General features: G+C 42.0%; 1 protein-coding gene across 1 annotated transcript in view; it reads left to right on the top strand.

Moving 5' to 3' along the window:
* The window catches only part of ARHGEF4 (Rho guanine nucleotide exchange factor 4), a 205,676-nt gene that overhangs the window by 42,053 nt on the left and 136,788 nt on the right, over nt 1-26,835 (top strand). The gene's annotated exons all lie outside the window — the stretch shown is intronic.

The following is a 26,835-nucleotide window of genomic DNA, read 5'->3' as shown; positions in this document are numbered from 1 at the left end:
TGGTGCCCTACAAATGAGGAGCAGGCCCTTCAAGGCTGAGACATAAGCCAAGACCACCCACATTTAGGAAGAAACCTGCATTTGCAAGCTGAAAATTAGTGGATGCAGCATATGTCATCATGGGGCAGTGCATTGGGCAGAATGGTGATCATGTGGAAGCTGGCCTGAAAGGCAGTAGGGAATGGGACTGTGAGAAATCCATGGAGAATCATGTCATTAACTGTAGCAAACGTGCCAAATTCTCAGCATCTGTTTTTTAATACATCAAATTCAGTCACTTCTTCTTTGTATCAGTATTTAGACTCTACTAGTGAGCAACTGAGGAGTAGGCAGGGCTTTCTGCAGGTGAGCACAGCTGGATTGTGTCCTGCAGGGCCAGGTGAAGCTCCACTCCAGAGACTGTTCTAGCCCTGGATTTTGTTCCTTGTGCCAGCCACAGGGAGGGGACTGATGCCAGTGGGATGCCATGGCGGCTGCAGGGAGGATGCCATCAAGAACAGCTGCAATACTAGAGAGAGCAGGGCTAACCAGCAGCCAGACCTGTACCCACCCCAGGACAGGGCAACAAGAAATCTGTGTTTACTTCCAGCTGCACCTTGGATGGACTGGGCTCCAGCCTGTCTCGTTCCTTGCTGTGCTCTCATTGCCTAAGCAATACCTCTAAAATCCCTCACTAGCCTGCTAAATATTTGCATGTTTTGCCAGGAGAATTAGATGTCAGTGTAGAACACAATTATCTTACAGGGAATTTAACCCTTCATTTATCTTAAACCTCACTTGCGGAACTGCAATGCAAATAGTGGCATATGGTCTGTCAGTCAGTAGTGTTTGTTCTGGGATTGTGACACTGGGTCTGGGCTGATGCTTTGTGAGGTGTCACTTGAAAATACATAAATTCTACTTTTGCTTCACAGTGCCAGTGACTGTCATACTCCTGCTCCCCTCCCTCATACTTTCTGTTTCTATTGTGATACATCTCTGCTGTTTTAAGGCCAAACTTTCCATGTGTTTTTGACTCTAGGAATTTGGTGTTTCAAAGGAATTGACACCAGTGCAAAGAACCACTTGAGCTGAGATTGCTGTGCAAGTCCAGCGATTGCTTTCTGAGTAAATATGCAGGAAATGTTTTTTGTTGGCAAGATTATGTCCACTACTGTTCTGGAGAGCTCATTCCCAATATTTTGGACTGGAAATTTTACTGAGTTAGAAGTTCTGCATCAGAACTTCTTAGTCAGAAGAGAGGCTTTTCCTCATATTGTAGATGGGTGTACTTATTCTGCCTTTTCTTATGATGGGAGATACAGAACTCCTCCGGCTTTAAACATTTTAGACTGTTGGACTGTGTTTTGCTTCTTTACACAGGGAGCTTTTTTCCGTCTGACAAGTTTCTTGAACAAAAGTAAATACGCAGTTTTGGGCATGAGGAACTTTGCTAGGTTGAAGCAAAGAAAGCATCTGTAGGCACAAGTATCTTGCTGGTATGAAATTTGACCCAAAGTTTGTTAAGAAAGAGCAGTTTCTCCTGCTGAACTATTTAGACAATTTACATATGATTTTCAAAAGAGGCTATTTTCAGCAGTGGGGGACTAACAGGCTTCATTTCTATGCTTGGTTCATTCTCAGAGTGAATTTATGAACAGCCTAAATTATTTAAACATAAAAAATCTTTGGCATTAATCATGACACAACAACAAATATAAAAATTGCTGAGCATTCAGCATCAGCATGAATGATTGTCTTCTGCAGGTCTGGCACCTCACATATTATCTCACCCTTCAGAATAACCTGTGCTTGCAAACAGGTCCTCAGATAACCTGAATCTTCAGGACATCCTCCTCCCCTGAGGACAGAGAGGAGCTGGATGGGGCCCCTGGCAGTGGGTGCTGCTCCTGGGTGCAGGGACCACCTGAATATGGGAGCACAGAATGTGGGCATCTGGAGCAGGGGCCATTGGGCAAAAGGTGTTTGAAGGAAAATGTCTTTTTCTTAGGCATTCTTGTGCTGCACTGCTAAATCTTAGTGATGTTATTATCAACATTTAAAAATGTATTTATCATCTTTTAAATGGCAGCATATCTGCAGGTTTTCACAGGTAAGATTTATGGAGAAGTTTGACATTGACAACAGAATTTCTCTATCCTACTGTTTTTTCTGAAAGAGACTTTTCATCATGGAAGTAGAATAACCTTTGCTCTCTGAGAACAGTATTCATCCTATTCCAGTCATTCTCATAAATGAAGCTTTCAAGAAAGAAGAAATAAGACTTTTAATTCTGAATCAATAGGGACCTTTTTTGCCCCAAAAGTAAGGGGAACGGAACACAAGGCTGTATTCTTGCAAGTGGGATACTATTAAACCCCACTGAAGCAAGAATTCAGCCTTGGAAACAACTGAACCTTTTCAGATCTTGCTCTTAGTCACTTTCAGTCTTTGATACAGAGGTATAACATTATTTTAGAATTATTTGTAAATATTTAGGGCTTGTTGTACAACATAGACATTATACAGTGTGTACATTGTAAATTTAAGCTGATTTCAAGAGAGTTATTTTTACCATGTTCTTGGAGAACAAGTCCCCAAACTCGGTAAAGCAAAACTTCAAAATTATACTAATATGTAGGATGAAAAGGAAGAATTTGAAAACTATATTTAACTGCTTAAAATTACCAGAACTGTGTTTTTCCCTGTGCTGGCTTGTGTGTATGCTTTGTTACCAGTTTAGTAGTGTCTATCCCTAAGGCAGAAGCTGCTCTGATAAAGTGTGGTGTTGGTACTCTCCCCCTTTGGGATTTCCAATCTATGCTTGCAAACATGAACTCAATGAGTTCATCTCCTTGAAAAGCTTTGTCTCCTTGGCAGCACCAAAGGGAGAAAAGGTGTTGGGAATGCCTTTACAAACAGAAAGCTGCTCTGCTTGTGCACATTCTGCTGCCAGCCAAGGCTTTGAGTGACTGTGCCCTCTCTGTTCTTGCTGAATCATGGCATAGACCTTGATACGCCAGCCAGGCTTTTCCTGCATGGATAGAAAACACTGTGCCAGTTCTGACTCTGATGATCACTGGGATAATTAAAAATAGAGTAAATGTAAAATAGGCTCTCATATTTTTAGCAGTAGAGGGCACTGAATCTACTTGTTGCTTTTGAATAATACAAGGGAGGCTCTGACTACAGATGCTTCATGATCTGGGTGTTTCAATAGCAGATCATGCTCTTCAGGTACCTGGATTTTAGATCATCTTTCTCTTCTTGCTGTACAGACAAACAGCTTTATCAAAGATGACTTTTGCATGATGCTCGTTATCAAGCATATCCCTGCAGGAGATGCCTGTAAAGCTTTTCACCTTATACAAAGTCCCTGTGGCTTTAAACATAACAGGGTTGGTAAAAGGGTTCTTCTACTTGAAGAGCAATGGTTGTATTTGTTTTATGTCGTTGCTCAAATTGAGAAGCTTCAATATGCTCTCAGTGCCTTTTATTCTGTTGAGAAAAAAAAAAATGTGTTCCTCCTCTGACTTTAAGATCCTCAATTACTTCTTTTGTAAGAAGTTGTGTATTAAACTGCTGGCTCCTAATCCAGATAGCTTAAAGACAGGTCCTTAGAGGACACAGTGCACATGTGCTGGAGTTTGATGTACCAATTCCTATGTCCTGGTCATGCTTTTCAGAGTCCCACAGACAGCCTGGCCTCAGTTTTGCAGCTCTGTGAACTGGAAATGTGTGACCCATTTCTGTCAGAGAATCTCCACAGAGGTGCTGCCCCAAAGCTGAATCTGAACTAGCGTGTCCTGACTGTAATTCAGATAAGTGATGCACAGCTATTGGTACACATAACACATGGAGATGAACATGAAGTCATCCTATGAAGTTTGGTACAGAAATGCAAGCTAACTAACAGAAAACACTGACAGGACTTGCATCTGAAATCCCTCTTCCCTCCGCTTTGAAACAGAAGAAAACAGTGAAATAATGTGATGTTTGGATTTTCATTTTTAGATTGCTCCTTGAACTGATTGGATTTTACAGTCAAATCCAAGGCAGTAGCAGCCCAGCTGCAAGAGGGAAACCTTCAGTGGGAGGTGGTACCCTATTTAGGAGTGTATCAACTGCCTGTGTCCTTTGGGTAGAATTCTTAATTTTATCCTTTTGCAGTCATCTTCCTTGCTCTATTCCTATTGTCAGGGGTATTTTGGAGGTCTTTTAGGACAGCAAAGTGTTCTCAGCGTGGTCTCTCCAGTTATACACAGCTCCCTGTGTCTGTTCTGGTTGGTTTGTGAAGTGGAATGGTGAGAGGGGAAAATGATGGATAAATGGACCCATTCTGAGTATAATGAGGTTTTAGCTGTTGGGAAATTGATTGGTTACAACAAAAGTTAGCTATTTCAGTACTGACCTAGTAGTAAATATTGGATGGGAAGTGATTCTTGGTGTTGCTCTGAGGAGTTTCTGTGGTGACCCTGATTGATAAAAGTTGCAGGGGTATATTGGTACATTAAACTAGCAGAGGCTACTTGGAGTAATCTACAAAGTGCAACAACTGAGACATAATGGCCTCTGCTTGGAAAAGGAGAAACTGCCACTGAAGCAGCATCACTGATGGATGCAGGAAAACTGAACTGCTTCGGAGGTTGTGGAAGTGTCACACTTTTTGAGGAAGGATAGACTAGAGGCCAAATATAACCAAAAGGGGTGTTTTTGTTTAGTCTAGTCTTAAAAACACAATAGCGAAAACAGGTAGATGCTTCCTTTCTGGTTTGGTAAATATGGTAAAAACAGGTAATGTATTGGCATAGCTGCACTTCTGGAACTCTTTTCTGCATAGCAAAGCCACCTTACCTGCAGAAAAACTTGATGGACAGTCCATTTCTGCCAGTCAAGGCAATAGATAGGAATCTGGTCTTAAATCCTGATGGAAGAGTGTCCCACATGGCAGCTGTCCAGACATAGTTAATCAAATAGCTAATTAGCACCATCACGGTGATCAAGCAGCTGATTTGATACAGAGCAATAGGCTAAACTTTGTTTTGGAGGTTAGAGAAGCTGTGAAAAAACAAAAAAAGAGAATAGTTTGGAGGGGATCCAGGGGAACAGTGAGAGGCAGGAAGTATCAGCTTTAGTTGCTCTGGGTTGAAGCCAGAGGAACAGTGCCTCCCTTGTGACAGAGAGCAGTGGTTTGGATGTGTGTGTCAGCCCATTCCTGAGGAAAGCCCTGGAGAGCTGTGTGTGAGCTTCTGATTACCTGAGCAAGAGGAATGATGACTGACAAAAATGTTGGAGTGGTAAAAGTGGTGCCAAGTTGGCTTTGGCTGCAGAGCTGTCCCTTGGGTTGTGATGGAGCCCTGCAATCCCAGCCACTGGGCACGAGGTTTGCCTTGGATCTCCTAACTCCTTCAGGATGCCTGAGGAAAAGTTTCTCTTACTTTGTGACTTACTGCTGCCACTTTCAACCACACAGCTGGTACAATGGGCACAGTGCAAGAAAAGGGCAAGGCTGGGTTTGCCCACGAGCGTGTTTTTGGTTTGGATTTTTCTCCAGTAATAGAAAAGGATATTGCTGCTGATAAATGACTGGACACCGAAGACTACATAGACTCTTACTTGGAAGACCCACAAAAGAAGTGAATCTATCAGAGAAGTTGAGGAAGTGTTTTCTGGAGTACTGTTGCATAATCTTGCATGTTTTTACATGCTGTATTTTGACATACACTGTGCTTTAGGTGATTATTACCCTGGGTTGAATTTCAACTTTATGCCCAATACACTTCACCTGGAGTTGAATGTTTGAGCAAGTGAAATTCTGCCCAATCACTTGTGACTTGCACAGATCCAGTTCAAAGCTGTTTCCCTTCTGCCAAGCCCCATCCTTCAGTATGTCAGAAAACTTCTGAGTATTTTTTACTCTTTTGGAGGGAAAGTTATTCTCTTTCAGTAAAAAATAGCTGGGGTATTTGGGGAGAAAAACAGATACCTAGCCCCTTGTCAGCTCTGACTGGAGCTGCCCACCCTCTTTTACCTTACATCTATTTCCCAAGTAGCAATAATATGCATCATGATTTGATGATGAGATTCTGAGGCTATGTCTCTGCCATGAAAGCAAAGCTGTGCAGCAGCTGTTTCTGGCCAAGCTGGCTTTGGAAGCTGCATGTGCTCATCACTCTTAGGACGCAGCTCTAGTGTGGCAGCTTGGAGCTTATGAAATTCTTGGGGACCAAGTTAGCATTGGGCTGTGTGGGAGCAGTCCCTGCTCAGCCTTCTAATGTGATGTCACACCACATGGGTCAGAGTTCCCTGTGAAAACCCAACGAGGGACCTTTGTTGACTCTTCCTTTCCAGGACCAGGGGTGTTCCATAAGGTCTGTAAATTTATCTGTGAAATTTTATGAGGTGACAGACTTCCTTCTCGACTGTGAGGGTGGTGAGGCCCTAGCACAGGTTTCCCAGAGAAGCTGTGCATGTCCCTTTCCTAAAAGTATTCAAGGCCAGGCTGGATGGGGCTGGGAGCAATTTCGTCCAGTAAGTGACATCCCTGTCCATGTCAAGGGAATTGGAACTAGATGATCTTTAAGGTCTGACCCAAACCTTTCAATGATTCTATAGTTCCTCTATCTACTTTCCTTGGCTGCCTGAAGGGAGAAAATTTGTGAACTTGTGACAACAGCTCCCTTTCCCTACAGGGCTGGTGTCATTCCACACATAGAGTGTGAGCCTTTGTGTGTGTGCAGGAAGGTTCTACCTGCCTGTGTAGTGGAGGAACCATGCTGCTGTCTGAGTCAACTCTGGGGTTCTCAAAAACAACTTGCTATGGCCAGAGCTTGCATTAATTTGTTCCTGTCTGTGTATGGATATGTGTTGTATTACTGATTGGTACTATTCTAATAGTGACAAAACCTGAGTCTAACCAGAAAAAGCAAAATATAGAAGAGAGTAAGCTCAAGTACCTAACTTCTGACAGGCCAAGAGCCCTAATGTCTCTGTAAGAACCTCTCAGGACTTCCAGGGGCGATGAAAAGTTGATACTTCTCCTCAGCATGAAGAAGGCTGGGAGAACACTAGCCTGGCAGCTGAACAGGGACTGAGGAGTTACCTGATTCACTGCAGAAGGGGAGCAAAGGAGCCTGAGGTGGCCTGGCATGAGACAGACTAGGGATAAAGAAAATAGAGACATATAGGGAAGAACAGGTGAGGTGAGGTCCAGAGAGCCTAGAGCAGCTGCTCCCTACCTGGGAGGGGAGGAGGATCAAGAAAGGATTGAATGCCTGGTGTGACAGAAGGTTCCTTTTTCCTTCTGTTCCTTCTCATACCCTGGAGAACAGCTCTGTCTCTGTGGCAGGATGGCTGGTTGTAGAAAGCTTGTGCTTTCCTCTGGGAAGGGAAAAAAAGCAGGTTGAACTATGCCTAATAGCCTCAATGAACAGGTTTTCCACTCTGGAGGTTCCATCTGGAGCAAGCCAAGATGGGCTAAGACAGGATTGACCCTTGAGCTTTTCCATGCATCATCAGGTTGTCAGGTGGGAGAGCCATCCAGTGCTGGAGAGACCCCAGCATGGGGACACAGCTGAGCACAAGGTGTGAGAGGCACAAGGACTTTTCACACTCGGTGTTGCCTTCCTTTTCCTCTTTGGCCACAGAGCTCAGGTAGGGGAGAGGAAGTCTTCCGTGAGGGAAATATAGCATGCATGATATCAGGTCTGAAATGTTCTCCAGTGGTTCTGGTCCTGTAAATTTTAAATGTGTATGCAGCTGCTGGGAAATTCTTATCTGCATAGCCTTGACCTCTTCTATGTCTGGATTGTTGGGCTGGAGTCCTTGCAAAGCTGTTAAAAATGGGAGTGAGATTTCTGCTCTGTCTGAGGCTTGCCACGGGATTTTTCCTTCTCGGTACCACAGACTTGTAGGACAAGTGAATACAATTTTACTGTGTCAGAATAATCCAATTCTCCACTTCTGCTTGTCAAAATCTGCAAGAGGGAGTGTAGAGGGAAGAGCATCCTTTCCCGAGCGGGAGCTGTGGCCGGGCTCCACCTGCTGCTGGTCGGGGCTCCCTGCACGGCGCAGCACCCGCAGCCCGCTCACCACACCCGGGTCGTGTGTACTTTGAACTAAGTAACAACCACGGCAAAAAGGAAAACTGTGTCCGTCCTGCCCCTGAAATTGCTGTGGGGTTCTCCCTCGTGTGGGTGATGTAAATGTGTAGTGGTTTCTGCACATCAGTTGTCGCCTGTGTGTGTTAGGAAGATTTGTACAACGTCAAGTGCCTGCTCCTGAAAACTGCCCCAGCTTTGGTTGTTAGCAGTCATCAGAGTTAAATTTTTGGAGATTCTGCCACTGGGTGTGGAAGGATAACAAAGCTGAGTTCAGTATACTTTGAAGCATCAGGCAGTGGTTTTAATTAGTGTTGTTAAATAATACTGGTCTTAACACTGCTGTAGTTCACTGCAAGTATATTCTTCAGAAGAGCTCATAAAACACTTGGTGCTGAGCAAGGGACACACTAAAGAGGAAAACAGGTAAAATGAATCATTCTTTTGCTAGTGTGATTTTGTCAAAAAAGAAAACTCTCCTTAAATGTTAACTATTAGTCCTTAGGGAACTCAATGAAGCTTGCATTACAGTTCAGGCTTTGTGCCCACTCACATGAGATGGGCTTTCCATTTTGATTTCTTATCAACTCTTTCTTTTTCTGCTGTCTCTGCATGGAGTGTCAGGACTCTGGATTATGAGAGTCTGGAAGCTGTGTAAACTAGACTGATGCATTGAGCAATAAATGCTATTTCAGACCACAAAGTGGCAGCATAAGCAATTTTATTCTCTCCCTCCCTCATTCAATTTTCTTTATTATGCTACATTGTGCTTTTAATTCTAAGCAGAGTACTTAATGATAACAGACAGGGATGTATACACCACATCAGGTACTGGCTGGACTGCTCACATATAGCTCAGGACTGAAATATTTTCAAAGCACTCACACTTGTTCTTCCAGTTCTGGGACTTGTTTGGGCAGAAATTTCTGCTTCAGAGCAGTTCTGAGTTCCTTTCTTGAGGGCTACAAGTGAACAGGATGAAATGCTCACATTTAATTTTCTTTGAGATGGACTTGGGCTTTGAATCCAGCTTTTAACAAAGGAAAAGCTGGTGCATTAAACTCTGAAGTACACAACATCCTCAAATATTGTTTTTGAAGAGGAACATGCTCTCTCTTCCCCCCACTCCCAAAACAGAGTATATGTGAAGTGGGAAAGGCTGAATATCCTTATCAATGGAGTCAGCTTATATTCATTAAGAAAAGTGAATATCCTTTGCCTCATGTATTTTGTACCAACCAAATAACACATGCCAATGTTGAGAATTAGGATATGGCAGGTAGAATGGCAAACCATAAACATTCTTGTTTTCTTACTACTGTCTGCTCCCAGTTCCTTTTTTATTTTTCTGCTATCTGAAGTATGAGCCACTTGATCCTGGTAAAAGGATGTTTCCTCTGTCCCCTGTGCTGTCACCATGCATTCCAGTCTCTGCAGTGATCAAGTGAAAGCTGTCCCTGGGGCTGAGGAGAGCCTGGGATGAGTGGTTCTGGTTGTGAAGTGCATCACTCCCACCTCTAAACTTTAGTCTTTATTTTGGAAATTATTTGAGAATTTTCCTTCCTCTCCTTTATCTTTTGGTGCTTCAGCATATCCTCTTTAGACCTTCTCATTATCTCCTGAAATTGCAGAGTTCAAACAGATAATCTTATCCCTTGTCCATGTTTCCAAGAGGAAAGGGGGCTCTGGGTCAGCCTGAACACTGTAGTACCCTGTTGGGAATGGTGGTGCAGCTGATCAAACACCATACCACAGAAGGAATTTGGTTTTCTATCCTGCTGCACTCATCTTACATTTCCATTTCTCAGCTGAACCTATGCCATTTAATTTATACTCTCCAGTCTAAACACATATTTCAATCCAAGTGGTTTTAAAATTTGGTTTTGTTCCCTGAATAAATGAATTTGGACAATTAATTATTATAATTTTTAAATAAACCACAGTTGGGGCTAGGATTGCTTTTTGTCCTTGACCAGCAAATCTGTGTTTCTATTAATTTTGAGCCCTTGCCAGTGTAATTCTGTCACCTAAGGAAACCTAACTTTCAGAAACCTGGCTTTGCATAAAGAAGTTATGCAAAAGGCAGCTTTGCAAAAAACCCGTGTTGGGAGTTTATTAACCACAGGAATTATGAGTTATTGTTGCATTTTCATATAATCTCAAACTTGTGAGGTTTCCAAGGAACTGGGCAAATGTCTTTGGGTACACGCCTTTATCTCAGCTCAAAAGTACAATCACAGCTGCAGTTGTGGAGGATGAGAGCTGAAGGATGGCTTCCAGAGACCCAGCAGCTGCACTTTGCCTTTGTTCAGTTCCTAGTTAGGAACACAGAGGTGGCCAGGAGCAAAGAGTAGCAAAGAGAGCAGTCCATAAACATGGGGAGGACAGTGTCCTTCTCACCAGCTTTGAGAACTTGCAAAAGCCCCATTTGGAGACAAACTTTCCATGGAAACTGCTGCTATTAATAGAGTAGATTACTCTTCTATTTCTTGAGGATGTGTGTCTGTACTAAGGAGGGATAAATCAAACTGCAGGGATGTTGGCCTTGCTGGTTCAGTTGGATGAATGTAGATCTGGTCTGTGGGTGCTGTTCCCCAGGGCCAAAAATAATTCCTGGCAGGCCTCATTCTGGGATGAGGATGGGGAGCAGGAAGATGCCATGAGCCTCCTCCAGGGGTGCCAGCTCACTGACAGCCCCGTGGGGCAAAGCAGGGCTGAGTTCAGAGCATGTCACCTCTTGTATCATGCCAAGTGATGAGTCTGTGTCTAAGCAGCTTCCTCTGATTCATCACTGCTTTTTGTTATCAGCTAAAGATAGTCCTTCATATAGAAGCTCAATTTGAAGATAAAAAGTTGTTTGCCTTTCTTTCTGGTTGTGTTTTAGCTACTGCTGTTCATCTTCTACAGTCGTCATCAGCTGCTAGTTTCTCTCCTCTCCCCACCCTTATCACTTTCCTCCTTGCCTTCCAAAGGGTTCACCTGAGGAACTCCCTCAATTTCCTAGTGCTGATTACACAGCAAACATACCACATACCTACTTGAAAATTACCATGGAGCAACCCCTCTGCATATAAACACGAGGTACAAATGTAGAATTTTCTCTTTTAGCATTAAATCTTCCATTAATCATAGGCCTTCCTATGAAGAATCCCTTGTTCAGAGGTTCTGTTGTTTATGACTGGAAATTGCATGATGAAACTCCTGAAGGGCACTTCCTGGGATTCAGGGCTGTGTGCATGAGTGATTGAGAGGCAGAGCTTTGGGGAGAGCATTTGTAGGCTCCGTGTATTTGTGTGGTGTTTGTAAGAAATGGGTGGCTGTGCATATGGAATGTGGGTAAAGCTGCTTAAAGGCAATGGACAGGACCAGCTTTAGATGTTCAGGTTTCAGAGAAGCCGTGGAAATTTGTAGTAGCAAAAAATATGGCTCAGTGTGCCTTTATTTAAAGCAGTGGCTACAACAATGTAGAGGCACTTTTAAGAGTAATGTTGTTTGCCAGAAAGATGCACTCCAAGCCTTCCACATTTGTGCTCAGGATTGAATTATATATCTGAGGTTTCTTGAAACTATTTCTGTCTGACAACAACCATTGAGTCTGAAGATCCTTTAAAGAATTCTGTCTTATGCAGTAAGGATAAGCCACTATTCTAGTAGAAGAGAAACCAAGATGTAATAAATGTGCTCAAACTAATTTTTCAATGATGCTATCAAAATTGGAAGCTGCATTTTGCATTGCGGACTTCAACCTGAAAAGTCTAAAATACAAGGATTTTACACAAAAAATCCCCCCGAAACTAAGGAGAGCTAACAAAGACTCATCAAGTATCTTTTGAAAAGGGGAAGTTATTTCCTTTTTTTTTTTGACAGGGATTCAAATGTTAGCATGCACATTGGGATAAAATGCTTTTGAAGAGATTGAGGAGTAACTGTAGTGCCCAAAATTAATATTTCTGTAAACAAATCCTTAAGTAAATATATACTTAATATTGATTTAAGTATATTTTTATCAGTGAATATGTCTAAAAGTATACTGTGGCATGATTTATAAAGTTCATGTTGTGTTTGGTTAGCCTTGTGGATTCATTGTGGTAATTCACCTTGGATTACTATACAAGGGCTATAAATAAGATGTGCTTCCCTCAATGAGCTGTCCTGATTAATTATTAGTAGGGCAGTAATTGATTTGGCAATGTTTCCTGTTATTGCTGACTACTATCCAGTTTTCCTTGTGTTTGCATTGTTGAGGCTTAAAATTTGTATGACACAACTAGATGCCAAGTCAGCACATGCTTTCAGTCTGCCTTTATAACATTGTGCCAGGCTTTCCTTGCTTTTATAGGAAAGAAAAGAAATAATAGTTACATGGTTACTCACTGGGTTGGGAAGGTTCTCACACTCCTGTTTCTCAAGGGCTTTTTTCCCAAGAAGACACAACTTAAAACACAGTCCTGTCTTGCAATACTTATTTTGGTGGAGTTTTTAAGGCTGCTTGAGAAAGGTAATTTTGTTCAGCTGCCAGTCTGTGAGGGTCCAATTGTCTCCTCTTCCTGCACCATGCCCTCCCCAGCAGCATTTCAGCACTTACCAAGGGGTCCACTAAGTTTTCTGCAAAGCAGAATCTTGACTTTAATCTTCTCAATACTCTGGAAGTAGAGATGTTCTTGAAGCCTTTCAAGCCTTGCCCCAGCCAGAGAAGTTAACCAGGTTCTCAAGTGTGGTGATTGAAGGAGTGATCCTTAATCCCTGGGCTTCTCATGCACAATGGCAGTGTTAGTCATGAAGAGGGAAAAGAATGGTATTGGTCTCTGATCACTATGGAGACACAAATCCCCATGTACACATCAGTCATCAGCCTTTTCCTAGCCTGAAATCTGCCCCTGGCCTCTGACTTCTCCTGGTTTGGGAATAGAAGGAATGCACTTGGATCTGGTGCTCTACAGGAAATGTGTTTCATCTCCCCAACTGTTGGCTGGGTTCACAGCTAAGATTTTTTTTTCCTCAAATGAAAAAAATGACCCCATACATTTCAGATATGTGAAACTTCTGATACCAGAACTTTGAGAAGAAATGTTGCAGGGTACATGTCATATCTTCTTATCTTCTGTGAGTTCTAGCAAGAACTTTACTGCCAAGGACTCATTCAAAAATCCAACATCTGTGGAAATTAACACTTTCAAATTTCAGTTTTATCTTAATTACTCATGCTTGTTTTACACCACATTAGATAAAGTGACAGAACAAATTCTGCAGTTATATCTTAAATAAGGTGGGAGTCCAATATAAAATTGACCACACTGATCTCAGAATCAGCCCTGCACTAGGGATCAGCCAGGTTCAAGTGGCTACTGATCTTGCCATCAGTCTGGTTAATCTGTATATTGATTTCCATATTAATATAATTCTATTTTTGAATTTAACTTTTGTCTTGCACACTATCACCTAGAGAATATCTCCTACCCATATACATTACCCTCTCCGTCTTATTTTTCTTTATCTTTCTCATTTTCTTTTTCTTTCTCTCTCTTTTGGCAGTGTGGGTTTTTTTCCTGGGAAAACATTTAATAAATTTTTGGCCTGTAGAGTGTGAAAGCAATACTGGTTTTTCTGTTTTCTATAATGGGACACCCAATAAGGCTGAACAGTGAAGCTCTTTTGTCTTTATTTTTACCTAATGAAAAAAAACTAAACAGGAAGATCTTCAGGTTTGCCCCCAACCATTACCATTCATCAAAATACCAGCACAAGCCCACCTAAAATATTTGCCTTCTATGAGCAACGTTTGGCTCTTGAATGTTATAAAGTTCATGTTGTGTTTGGTTAGCCTTGTGGATTCATTGTGGTAATTCACCTTGGATTACTATACAAGGGCTATAGTCTTGTCTATATAAGTCTTGTCCCTTAATATTCCAGTATTGCAGCTTTACTACAACTACTATGAGGACAGCTACCCTCCCTTCATTGTCAGGGTTTTTTCAGCTTCTTGACACTTAAAGTCATATAGGAGAAACATGTACATATGTACAATGGAAGAAAGAGACAAGGATATCCAGGAGATCCTGGGAGCACATCCAGTAATGGTTATGTCTTTTAAAAAGTAATTCTATTTTTGTTTTCCTCTTATTTCAAAGAACAGTGAATACCAATGGATTTGCACTCACCCTGTGTTTGTGTTACAGATAGAAGCATTATGGCATAACATGTAGCAAGCCAAGGTAATGCTGGAAATCTGGCCAAGTCCAGCTGAATTTGTGTTCTTTAAATTGCCTTGGATCCCAGAGGAGAGGTTAAATCAGAACATTGTTTATCTCAGCTTGGTACAGAGAGTTGAGCAGTGAAGCAGACAGAGCATTCTGCTTTGGAAAGAAGCCATATATTCCAGTGACTAATGAAAACCAAAGAGGGCAGGGGTAAAAGTAGCAATTAGGACATGGGAAAATGTGTGGTTTGTTTCAAGCACAAGGCTTCACTTCTACCTAGTTCAGTGCTGCAAGCTTGGTGCAAATTTTACTGTGTAGTAACAAACCTGAACATTTGCCTTACTTGAATTTGGATCATATTCTGAACACCATACACATTTCAACTGAGCACCTCCATAAAATTGTGCAAGTATCCTTGGTAAAAACAGGCCTCAAGTAATTTCCTCACAGTTCTTTTTTGGTATTGTAGTAGATGTAAAAGAAGGGTCTTCTCCCAGCCCAGGAGGTCTTTCAGCAGTCCTGAGTGCTGCAGACTCACACTTCTTGTAAGGTGTACTCACTTCAGAAACTAAGCTCCTGATGAGTAATGAGGAGGATTTTCTCAAAGCTTCTAGGTAGGACTGTTGGAGCCACAATCTGCCTGCCTCATCAAAGAGCCTTTCTAGTGAGCAGCATGCTCATGGTGATAGCTCAGTGAAACCCAGCTGGTGACTGAGGAGTGCTTCTCTAGGGCACTCATTTGCATCCAGTTTGCCATGCTGTCTGTCTCTCTGAGGTGTCTAATGAGCACTTGGCACACTGGGCCCAGCAGCCACTGAAGAACTGGGACAATAATCTTCTTTATCCAAGGAGGTAGGTAGAAATAGAATTAATACAACTCCTCCTCAGCAGTAATTAGTGGTATCAGCTCTCATGCTGCCTGGGCCTGATCCATATTTGCTTACTGTTAGCAAGGGGCAACAGGAAAGTGGATTGCATGTGAAGGGTGGCTCCTGTCCCCTTTGTTTGATGCACCAGACTGAATTACTGCATTAGGTAAATAAGTCATTTAACAGATACAGATCTTCACTGCAATGTAACATTCCTGGGAGCCAGCTGCGTGTATTTACAGCCTTAAAAATGAAGGAATTCTTGCAATTACAAAATAGATGAGGCAGGTTTCCAGTTCAGACTGTTGAATTGATATGGTGCTGTAGCAGCTCCTGAATTTAGAGCAAGGTAGGTATTTTTGAACTGTACCCAACAGAACTGACCTCCTCTTGTGCTGTGCTTGGTTGTCAGCTGGAGTGAAACCATGACAGCTGTGAATGTGGGAATTGTTCTTTCCAGGAGGTTTAGATCATTAATTAAATGCTTTGATATCTTACAAGAAAACCTTTATGGGACTGCAGTAACACAACCTAATGTGTGTGTCATGTTCTTAGTGTTACTGCTCCTCTAGTGAATATTTTGTGATTAAAATAATTATGTGATAAAAAATTAATTTTGCGTAAAATTAGAGCACATTTGGAGAAGGCTGCCATTGTGCCTGGATCTCAATAAACACTGAGAGCTGGAATAAACACCTGTCAAGCTCACAGAGACCAACTCTATTGTTTGCATTTTACCAGTCCCTTGTATTGGTGACTACAGCTCACCAGGGACAAAGTTCAGCTCCTGCTGAAAAGAGTGGGATTTAAAAACTGAGGTCCTGACATGATCTAGAGTGATATACTTGTACTTACAGAGAGTTATGTGTGTATTTCAAATTTAAAAACATAAATTGTGCATCTCAGCAAAGCAAGACTTGTTCTACAAGAATACTGGGCATTGGAAACAATCTACAATCCCTTTGAGTTTTCCTGTTTTTCTGGCTATTCTGAGTTTTCTTGGCTTTAAGTCATTGGTTTTTCTGGTTCATATTCCAATACCACTGAGGTTTCACAGTTTACACCTGACTGAGGGCCTGTCCAAAAGAAACCTGCAGGTAGATGTTGTCATGGCTGGCTCAGGTAACCCAGTTCCTCTGTACCTGATTAAACCTGAAAGAACTGGATAAATGTTGCATTCTCAAAGTCTGGCAAGTACTTCACTCCTTGACTGTTGAATTTAGACAGGCAATAAATGCGAAAAGCAGACAGTGAAAAATTGTTCTGTGCCATGAGCAGTTACATACCTCAGAGATATTTCTTTATATTATTTAAAATGAAGAAAACCTTGATATTATTTTGTAGATACTGTGTCATCCTTTCAGCACAGAGACTGCAGCACTTCTGTACTGTGGAAGGAGAGATCTGCTTGCTGAGAACATTGGAATGAGCATCTCTGAAAACCAACAGCTCTATTTCTGAAGGCTTAAATCTGTCACAGGGGAATATTTGTAATAATTTTGGTATGGAATCCAAGAGAAGCCTTATGCATTTTTCCACATTCCACAAATACAAGGGAGTTTTTGTCAAGCTGTGAAAGTAGCCAATATAGAAACAAACTTTGGGCTGGGCAGATCTTTTTTTGGTGCTCTCAAAGTACTTGGTCTCAAAGTTGCACTGATAGAAAAGATTTATCTAATTGTAGATCCCGGTATAAATTGATACAACAGGCTGCCCAGCTCTCTGCCATCTGGAATGTTACTGGGAGCCACAATAAAGTGCAGGGTAGTAATTCTTTCAGCTAATGTCCAATAAAGAGGGGATTTGGCCTCGTGGCAAATCAGACTCTTAATTTTAGTCTGAGACTTCTTGACTGAGAAAGCTCTGTTGCTATTACAAGTCACATGGAATCCTAACACTATTTACAGCAATGATCTTTTTAATTCCTGAGCAGAAATACTTAATATCAACAGGGTTGATAGGGCAATGATCTTGTAAATACTGCTCATGTGCTGTGTCTTGGGACAAAAACCCAGGAGAGCACGATCCCGTTCTCCATTGCTCTGAAATGTGCATGAGTATTGGCAGGATGTGGTGGCATTTGGCACCAAATCTGTCTTCCCTGAGGGTACCCAACACTGGGAGCAGAGACACAGAGACATTTCTTAAAATAATAGGCTTAGCTGATGTGAAACCCATATTCTAGCTTCTGTAATTATTGAGTAGGTAATGCAGCAAGCTAAGATGGGACATGGCTCAGAGCCTGTCCTGAAGAAGACAAAAAGCCAGGGGGATGTGGTCAGGATTGTTTCAGTGGTGCATTGCTAAGCCATTGAGATCAAAATGTCCTTTGGTTGTTGGCAAAGAGCATTCTCCACAGCCAAACTGCTTGAAGGACAGGCTTCTGCAGTGGTGAGGCTGCATGAAATACCTGGGATTACTCGGCCAGAACTGGAGAAATGCTGCTAACAATACTACCACCCTGTGGAAATGTGCAATTTATAACCAAGGGGATGGCAAATACATCCTGTGACAACTCCAAATGGCATTTAAATCCACCTCCCAAAACTAATTGGCTGAAATGGGGAAAGCAGGTGAAATAAAGAGGATGATGAAAGAGGACAAAATCAAATCAACTAAGAAATAAGTGCAGATATTTTAGTGAAATCTGATATGATAAACTAATCCATGTGGAAATTTCCATGTCCAGGAAGTCCTGTAGATGTACAAGCCAGTGCAGGATTTTCAGCCAACATGACACCCAGTCTGTATGACTTGCCCTTGCCTGATCATGTTATAGTCATGAGCCTTGTTTAGTATGGTCAGACGCCATAGATCTGGAAATCTTTAAAAGGAAAGGTGTTGTTCTTCAATTTTCTTTCACAAATTTATAAAATCTTAGCACCTTATTTCCAGGGAGGGCAAAGAAAGAGCCGTGTTCTTGGCTGTAATCAGTATCTGCAGAAGGAATGCACTTCTGTGTGTTCCTGGTTTCTCTAGTCAAGCATGATGTCTCCTGGTAGGTGAGCAAGTGTGGAGTCACTCTTGGCACAGGAACAGAAATGGGTCAGCAATGACAGAGAAAAGACCTCTTTATGCAGGGCAGCTGTAATTAGTACTGAAAACATCATGTTCAGTCACACCAGTGCAGGGTAAAGTAATGGTTACAGAGAGAAACTTGACTAAAATACCATGTTTGTCATTGAAGATGGGTTTTTTCCTTCTTTGTAATGTTTGTTTCTATTTCCAAGTCAAGAGAGTTCAGGGTATGATGGAAAGCAGGAACATCTCATCTGCTTGCTTGGGTGTGTCATGTGGCATCCTGCTTGTAGATGAGAAGAATAAGAAAGGCAGCAGTGCAGTGTTTCTAGTCTTACCCAAAGCTTTTTGCATGTATCTGTGCCATCAGCATTCTTACCATGCAGAGGCATGAGGTGGTTTGGCCATGTTTAACAGTGAGGTCAGAGTCACTGAGGCTGAGGGTGTAGCCAGCCCTTTATGCTTGGTCAGTGTTGTACTGTCCATGAGCCCCAGTGTCCCAATGTCAGTGCCATCCCTCCTGGCTGCCAGTGCTGCTCCTGGCACTGGGGATCTCTCAGCAGTGACAGCCTGTGTGAATTGTGGGCACTGTTAGCACTTGTTTCAGTGGGGTTGGTCACATCACCAGGATGTCCAGGGATTTGGAGTCAGACCCAGGTCAGATGGCACATGACCCACTACAGCGCAGAGAGGGAGAGCTCTTGGTTTGAAGAGCTGATGTAGTTCACACAAGGTCACTCTGCAATGTCTTTATTTCCTCTTAACCTCTGTTACTTTACTTGACTTTCCATAGTTCACCGCAAAAAGCTTTGCATATTCATTTTTAAAGGCAAGTTTTCCAAAGGAGGCACCAAGATTTAGGTCTTCATGTTTAAAAATCTGTTCTTAAATTTCATAAAGGAAGTTGCTTTTTGGCATCATCCTATTTGTACTTGTTTCCTTCTTTGTGAAGTTAGAAAAGTGCATCTGCAGTGGACAGATGGATCTGTAGTGTGTTCCAGTTATCTCAATATCCTGTGCAGGAAAAGGTATAAAATTATGGCAAACATATTGTGAAGCTTCTCCTGAGCATTCTGTCTGCTCCTCTCCAGTCAGAGAGGCCTTTTAAATACGGTTGTTATAAATGTAGGGCTGGCTGTCAAGAGCTGGGCTGGCAATAACTTTGGATTCCCTTTGGACTAGAATGTTTGTTTTCAGAAGCAGAGATGGGGGAAGGCAATTGGGTTGGTGAGCTGCTGAAGAAAGGGGCATGGGGTGCTGAATTCCTAACTTCTTGTCCTGGCTTTGTCCCATTAATTGTCAAAAGCAGATTCCATCATGTCTCTGAGCTCCTTTTGTGAAAAGGGGAGTACTGAGCTAGGGTGGAATGAAGCATGGTGTGAAGATGCTTTATGTATTAAAGAATGTGTTGTTCAGTTCAGAAATAGATCTGTAACAGTAGGATTCAGAGTCCATCCCCTCTGCTTCCCCTCCACACAATTATTCTTCTAGGTAATCTAATCTTTTGGGAAAGGAAACTTGTTTTCATATAATGGGCATTAACAGCAGTTTCCACTGAAAGAAAATCCTTAAAAATGTATGATGTTGAAACTTCACAATACTATTATTAATAATATATTATTACTATTAATATACTATTAATAATATAATATATAATAATACAATTAATTTTATTAGTAGTATTAGTATTATCTAATAATATCAGTGTATTTAATGGGTAGTTTCCTCCAGTTCTAATAAAGAGCTAGTAAGAGTTCTACTTCACAGCATTTCAGACAAAAATCTTGTGACTACAGAACTGTACCCTGGAGTGTTCTGAACAAAGCTATTAAGGCACTCTGGAATTTTACATTTTTAGCTTTTTGGGATGTTTGTCCTCATCTCCTTTTTTCATTTAGCTTACTACCTTCAAGTCATCTGGCCCCATAAAAACAGAGGACACTAAAAATTCTGAGCAGCAGAAAGTTATGCTCATGGGTTAAAGTTTAGGGTTCTCTTATGAAAATAACCAAAATCTGTGTAATTACAGAATCACAAAACAAGCTGAGTTGGAAGGGACCCTCAAGGATCATTGGGTCCAACTCCTGACCGTGCATAGCACTATCCCCACTGGTGCTATGCAGTCACAATTAATCTCTGTACAGTAAATCTTATTGCTAAAATGGGTCTGAGACCCTCCAGATTAATTTGAACTTAAATCCTCCTTTAATAAATTGCTGGGACTATACTTTTTAAACCTCTCAAAGTTCAAGTCTTTGAAAAATGCAAAAGCTTTTAAGTATTTCAGCATTCCACCTCCACCTAAGCTCGTTGTGTGACCAAGACTTTACTGGAAAAGCTAGTATGTTCCTGGTAAAGGGCATGGTGAGGCAGTGAGCAGGTATAAATAAATTTGTGAGCTTCTCCAGTGTTGCTCAAGAATAATTTTTTAGCCAAATAAATATTTTTATGTTGTTATTATTACAAAAATGATCAGTACTCCTGACTCAACTAATGGAGTTGGCTGGTTCATTGAGAAAGGGTATCTTAAAACTGTGATCAGCTTGACCTGTGCAGGGATTTGCTGCACAGAAACATTTACTTCTCCCTGATTGCAGGATGGGGTGCACAGACCCTCAGGTCTCTTTGGCTGGGATACACCAGACATTCAGAAAAATATGAAAATAATCTAAAAATAATTTCTTACTACCACACATATTCACAAACATGCAGGGCAGTGAAGCCACCTTTTTCTTTCTCATGATCTTTTCTGCAACATATAAGTTTCAGTGTTTCCAATTGTACCTCCTGTGTGATTTCTGAAAAAAGCTTCAAAATCTAGGCAGCTGCAGATTCCATCCTGAGAAACAGTGGCTCATACCAAGGTCCTCCTAGGGCTGTGCTGCTCTTCCATGCTGTGGGACTGCTGTCTGTCTTTGCTGCCCTGGTCCTGCACACTCCCCACATGTCCTGGTTTTGCTGTGAACGTTGTGCTGTTAATTGTTGCAAGCAATGTGTGTAAAACCATTAAACCTGGGGTATATGTTTGAGTTCCAGTAAATATTTGACAAGCTTTAGTTTTAGGGCATTCAGCAAACACTTCCTAGCAGGGCAGACAGACTTTCCATATCATCTTCTTATTTCCTTCCCATTTAATTTGCTCTTTTACTCACCTGCCCCTACCCTTGCTGCCTGCATGGGAGGAGCACTGAATTTCCTGCCCTGCCAGACAACCTGGGCTGGAAGTCAGGAGTCCTTTGGGTGGCAAGTTCAGAGGCAGTGGGAATATCAGTGGAACTTACACAGCCGTGGCATTGAAGACTGGGGAGCTCCCATTCCATCTTGCTGGCAGTTTTAAGTCCTGGAACTGTGAGATCTCTCAGGTTCCTTATGTCAGTGGCTGATGGTGAGATTTGGCTGATACAGAAGACTGAAACCTGAAGAACTGTTCTTTCACTTTGGATGTGAAAGCTCAAAGGATTTTTACAACCTTGATTTCAGTTACCTCCTTTGAAGAAAAAATGAAGAAGATTTCAGGGCACATTAAGCCCAGACAGAGTGTGGTTTCACAGAGGTTCCAGTTCAGGCAGAGGGAACAAATGCCAGGTGAAACTCTCACAACCTTTGCTTCAGCACTGCAAGAATTGGCATCAGCCTGTGCTTTTGGCTGTTGGCAGGAAGAGCAGATCCTGCATCAGCTGATTGACAAAGCAGCAGACTGGAGAATTCGGGAGCAGCTCTTGATGGAACTGGATACCTTGACTCTGGCCCAGGCAGTGGAGCTGGGATCACAGATGGAGAGAGTGTTGCAGAAAAATTGCCCTGGGTTTATTCCAGTTCTGACAAAGCAGTGGGAAAACTGCAGCAGCACCAGTAAAATTTGGAAGATAAGAAATTGTAATTGCTGTAATCAGTGGTACTGCTGGAGACAGAGAAAACCTCCTGCCCTCACAACAAAATATGATCAAGAGAAGCAAAATCATTTAATCCCATTTTGTCACAGCCCAATGCTATCTGCACCAGTTATGAGGAGACAGCACCTGGGCTGGCAAGTGAGATGTCCTGCCACTACAAACACAACCCCCAGGAGAGTCAGGAACGTGCAGGTAGGCTGCTGATTGCAAAGGGTGTGACAGAGTGACAGAAAACTGGATATGGGCACCTGGGAGCTGGCCATTCAAACTGTGGGTCTGCTGTTTATGCAGAACCCTAACTCAGCTAAGGTGTAGTCCTCCAGGTTATACTGCAGTACTTGAACATTTTTACATGCTTGACTTTTGCTTTTTCTCTTTTTCAAAACTTAATTCTTGCATGAAGGCTTTTGTGAGATGTTAAAAATTGTAAGAGCAGTGCCTGGACTGAGTTTGGTGTATTGATGTGTTGGCTGGAGGCTTCTGCTAAAGGATCTGGCAGAGAAGTAACATTATAAATGGAATTTTCCGACTGACACTAAAGGAGGCTCTCCACTGCTTGAAGAAAATCTTCTTAATCCCTTATAACACACAGGAATAGCACTCATTTCTGTAAGAGCTTAGATTTGTAGAAACCTCCATTGCTCCATAGGCATTGTGCTTTGAAATTGTTGTGTAATGGAGCATCAGATTTGTACGGATATCTGTAAGTAAAGACCATAAAGAATTACAAATAAGAAGGGGATAGTCCAATGGGCACCACAGAGTTGTATCTATATCTGAGATACCTGTCAAATAAGATTGAGTCAAAGAAGTTCTGCTGTAACATGTTTCTCTGTGGTATTCTGCTCTACTTTTGCCTAAACTTCCTACTTCTGTCTAGTGGTGGAGGAAAACAAGATAAGCTCCTATTTATATTTTTTCCTTTTAAATTTTTTTAAAATTTTATTTTTTATGTGTGTGTGCTTGGCTTGGTTGGTTGGTTTTGTTTCTTTCTTTTTCATTAAATAAATTATTTTGTCATCTTTGGTTCTGACAAGCACCCTCTATATGATTTCTCTTGGGTAGATCAGTGAAACTAACCATTTGTGTAAGATAATGTAACGGGGTTAGGAAGAAAGGGAGCCAGATCCAATAAAAGAACAAATGTGAGCAGAATGATAGTAAAATAAGAGAATAAAAAGCACAGGTGATGTAGAATCAGGTTCTTTTCAAAGAAGGTGATCATCTCTGGGCTGCACGGGAGCAAGCTGAAGCAGTTCCTCTCTAAAATACTAAGAGGAAATATTTGTGATTGGTTTGAAGACATTTCTCCCAGTGCTTCTTACTTTGTCCTTGCTGAATTCTTCCAGGAGCTGAACAGACAAACTGCATCCCCTCACAGCTGCCCTGCCTTCCCTAAGGCAATTATTTGTGATTAGCTACCATAATGTAATTAAATGTTTAGATTGCCCTGAACAATTGAATGTTGTACCTCTAATGCCTGTTATTAGTGCTATTCCTGACAGGTAATGAAAACATTATTGAGGCTAAAAATGTCTGGTACTCTTTGTGTATTCAGCATTGAAAAGGCTGACTGAAGGGAAATGAGCTGTAGTGAGAAGTACTCTGACCTGAGGCAGTGCCAGCAGGATCTTCAAAGACTTGAAAATGTATGATTTGCATCTTTTTGTTTCCTTTTAAATGTCACTTGATCTTTGTGGTTAAGAGCAAACTGAGCTGTGTTTTGTTAACCAAAGTTTGCAGCTTTTTGGATGTTCATGCAGGTCTGTGTGCCATTTTTCTTGAACTGACCTTAAGAGAGTATGAAATGAGATACAACTTCTATAATATTTTTTTTCCGATCTTGTGATGGTTTTAAGCCAATGCTGTGCCAAGAAAAATCATTAGGTAGGAGGCTATAGTTACTGTATTCCTGATTTTATGGTGCTGAAAGCTGGATTTTGGCTTAAAAGGCACATTTCTCTGATCTGATAAGCTTTCAGATCTTTCTGTGCATTCAAGTTGGCATTGGCTAGGTGAAGAATTGTGGTGTGGATTGAGTGACTGGATCTTGTTCACATCTCACTCTGCATTCCTTGCCACATGAAGTAATTTGCTGATTCCTGGGGAGATACACAGGGCAGTTTGGGGACCTAGGAACAACCAAGGAATGAACAACTTGGAATAACCATCCCCACTCTGCTCATGATCTTGCTGCCCTGGATTTTCTTCTGCAAGAGATTTTCTCCTTTCTAAATGTTGCCAAGTTGGAGAAATTCTGTATCACGCTTTATTAGAGCTTCTGTCACATCCTCCAGCTGTCTCTTTAGCTTTACAATGTGGGAAGCCAGGTGCTTCCCACTGAACCAAGGACTGATATGCTCTTGTAGTTAACCTTTCCAGGGGCAGAAGTTTCTGCTCCTTCCATTAAAAAAAATAAATTACTGCTTCATTGATAAAGTGTAGGGAAGCCAAAATGAACACTTGCTGCAATCCTAGAATCTCCCTTGGTGATAAATAGGAGCAGTAAGGAGCAATTTCTCTTTCCTGAGGAACTAAATGGACATCATTTGTGCTTCTGGTGAGGAAGATGAAATGCTTTCTGTTAGTGGAACAATTTCCACCACAACATACATTTTCTGTGACCCAGAGGCACAACTTGGAGTGTAGGGAAGATGTGCCAGATGTGTAGGTGGATTGTGCCAAAGGACTTAGTATATGGACAATTTCTGTCCCTTTGGGTACCTTTTTTATCATACTGCAGTTTCAAGCCTTGAAATAAACAGCTTAAAGCTTTGAGGACTGGGTGGGGTGTGCCATTTTGCACTGCGAGGTTTTCTCTTGGCTTAGAAACAGGGGTTCAGTCTTTTCTCATGTCACCTTTCCTCTCATCAGTGGACATTCCTGGGCTCTTTCTGAGCTCTGCACCTGATACATGGGTTGCCTGTAAATCTGGATTGCTGCAGAAATTCCTTGTTCAGGCCTGCTCTTCCATGTCACGGCTGTTACAATAGTGTATCCCTCCCTGGCCTGGGTATTGTGGTAAAATAGATTAATAAGCACATATAAGACACTAATTACTGGATTAGAAGGTTAAAAGGAGCAAAAAAAGATCTTCTCACCTGTCCTACCACTGGAGATCAGCTTTCCCCGAGTCACTCCTGTCAGGTGTGTCTAATCTGTGCCTAAAGACAAAAATGGTTCCATGCTATCCCTAGGCAGCCTGTCCCAGTTTTTCATTATCCATACTGTTGGTAGTTTATTGATTTTGTTTAACTTCAGTCTTGTCTGCTTCAATTTAAATACATTAAATCTTGTTTTATTTGTCATACACTCAGATTGCTTCCTTGAATCAGTAATTAAAGACTGTTTTCACACTGTACTCTCTCTCTCTGGGATGCACACTGTACTTTCAATCTTTCCCCATGATTCATCCTAAATAATCCTTGTTCTTATTTTGACTATTGCCACTTGCTCCACGTATCCTGATGTAAGATACACATTAAGCTGTCTTGAAGGTTCCACCTGAGACCTCATCTGTGCCCAGCTCAGGTTCCCCATGCTCCTGTAACTACTCTAACTATTGTTTTAGCCACCTGCACTGTTGGAAGTGTCAGAAGACCCCTGGAAACTGTTTACATGAATGAGACAGGAGCGTTGTGGCAAAAGCACAGCTGGTAGTTACACTGGATTCACTATATCCAATCTAAATCTAACCAAGGGACATCACATGAAGTCAGCACTGGGACAAGAAGTTCCTGAGGAAAGGCAGGATCTTGGAGACAGAAGGGGGCATTTTGGTCACAGATTCATAAAACTCTTGTGGATTTTGAGAAATAAGGTCGAGCTTATGTGACCTCAGTTCATCTCATGAGTCAGGAGATTTCATTCCCCTGTGCCTCGTCACTTAATCTGGTATTACAGTGCAGCTCAGAGGTCTGGAGGTGTTGCCATTGTTACACAGAGAAGGAACAGAGGTGAAATCAGGTATCCAAGATCAAAGGAGAAGTAAGGCAGTAAGCTGGACACGGAGCAGCTGCGTCAGAAAAAGGCATGTCAGGCACTCCCTGAGCCCCAGCAGCTGAAGGCTTGGTCCCACGTGCACAGTGTGCAGCACACCTCAGCCTCAGTGAGTGAGTGGCTGCCACCCTGGCACCAAAGGCTTGCTCTGCCCTGTGCCACGTGGGCATAGAAAGGACTTAACCCTGCCCAGGACCAGGACACCCTGACAAACATCAAATGCAGACCAGGCCTGCTGCTGATGCAGTTCTTGTGCCTTATCAAAATCCCTGTAAACAGCCCTTTTACTTCCTGTCATGTGGAAAGAGAAGTGGAAACAGTGGGCAAAACAGGTCATTGAAAATGGCACAGCTTCAGGCAGCTGAATCCATGTTCAGCAACAGTGTTGCTGATAAGTTTCCTTGAAAGTTGTTATTTTATATAAGCTGGAATGTTACTTGATCTCTTCTGCTTTGAAAAGCTCATTGAGAAGCTTTTTCTACCACTGGGGAGAGGAGGAAGGGAGTGAGCAGACTGTTAGCAGTGGAATATCCCATGTCACCCAGCTAGGCTAAACTCAAATAAGGTGTGAGAATGCAAAGTTGTGCTGTATTCAGTTCACTTCCTGAACTCATGAGCAGGACCTAGCCTGTCCTTGTCCCATGTCTGAAAATCATCCTTCTTCCCATGTTCCTCATTTTTCTGCTGGCTCCAGATCTCATGTTATCAGTTTTCAGGGGCTGCCTTTGGCTGCGAAGCCTGTCCTCTGAGTTCTGTTTGTGTAACACTTGCAGGAGTCCAG

The sequence above is a fragment of the Passer domesticus genome, chromosome 11 (genome assembly GCF_036417665.1).
Source record: "Passer domesticus isolate bPasDom1 chromosome 11, bPasDom1.hap1, whole genome shotgun sequence".
In the NCBI taxonomy this organism is placed as follows: Eukaryota; Metazoa; Chordata; class Aves; order Passeriformes; family Passeridae; genus Passer; species Passer domesticus.
This window is presented reverse-complemented; position numbering and strand designations above follow the sequence as displayed.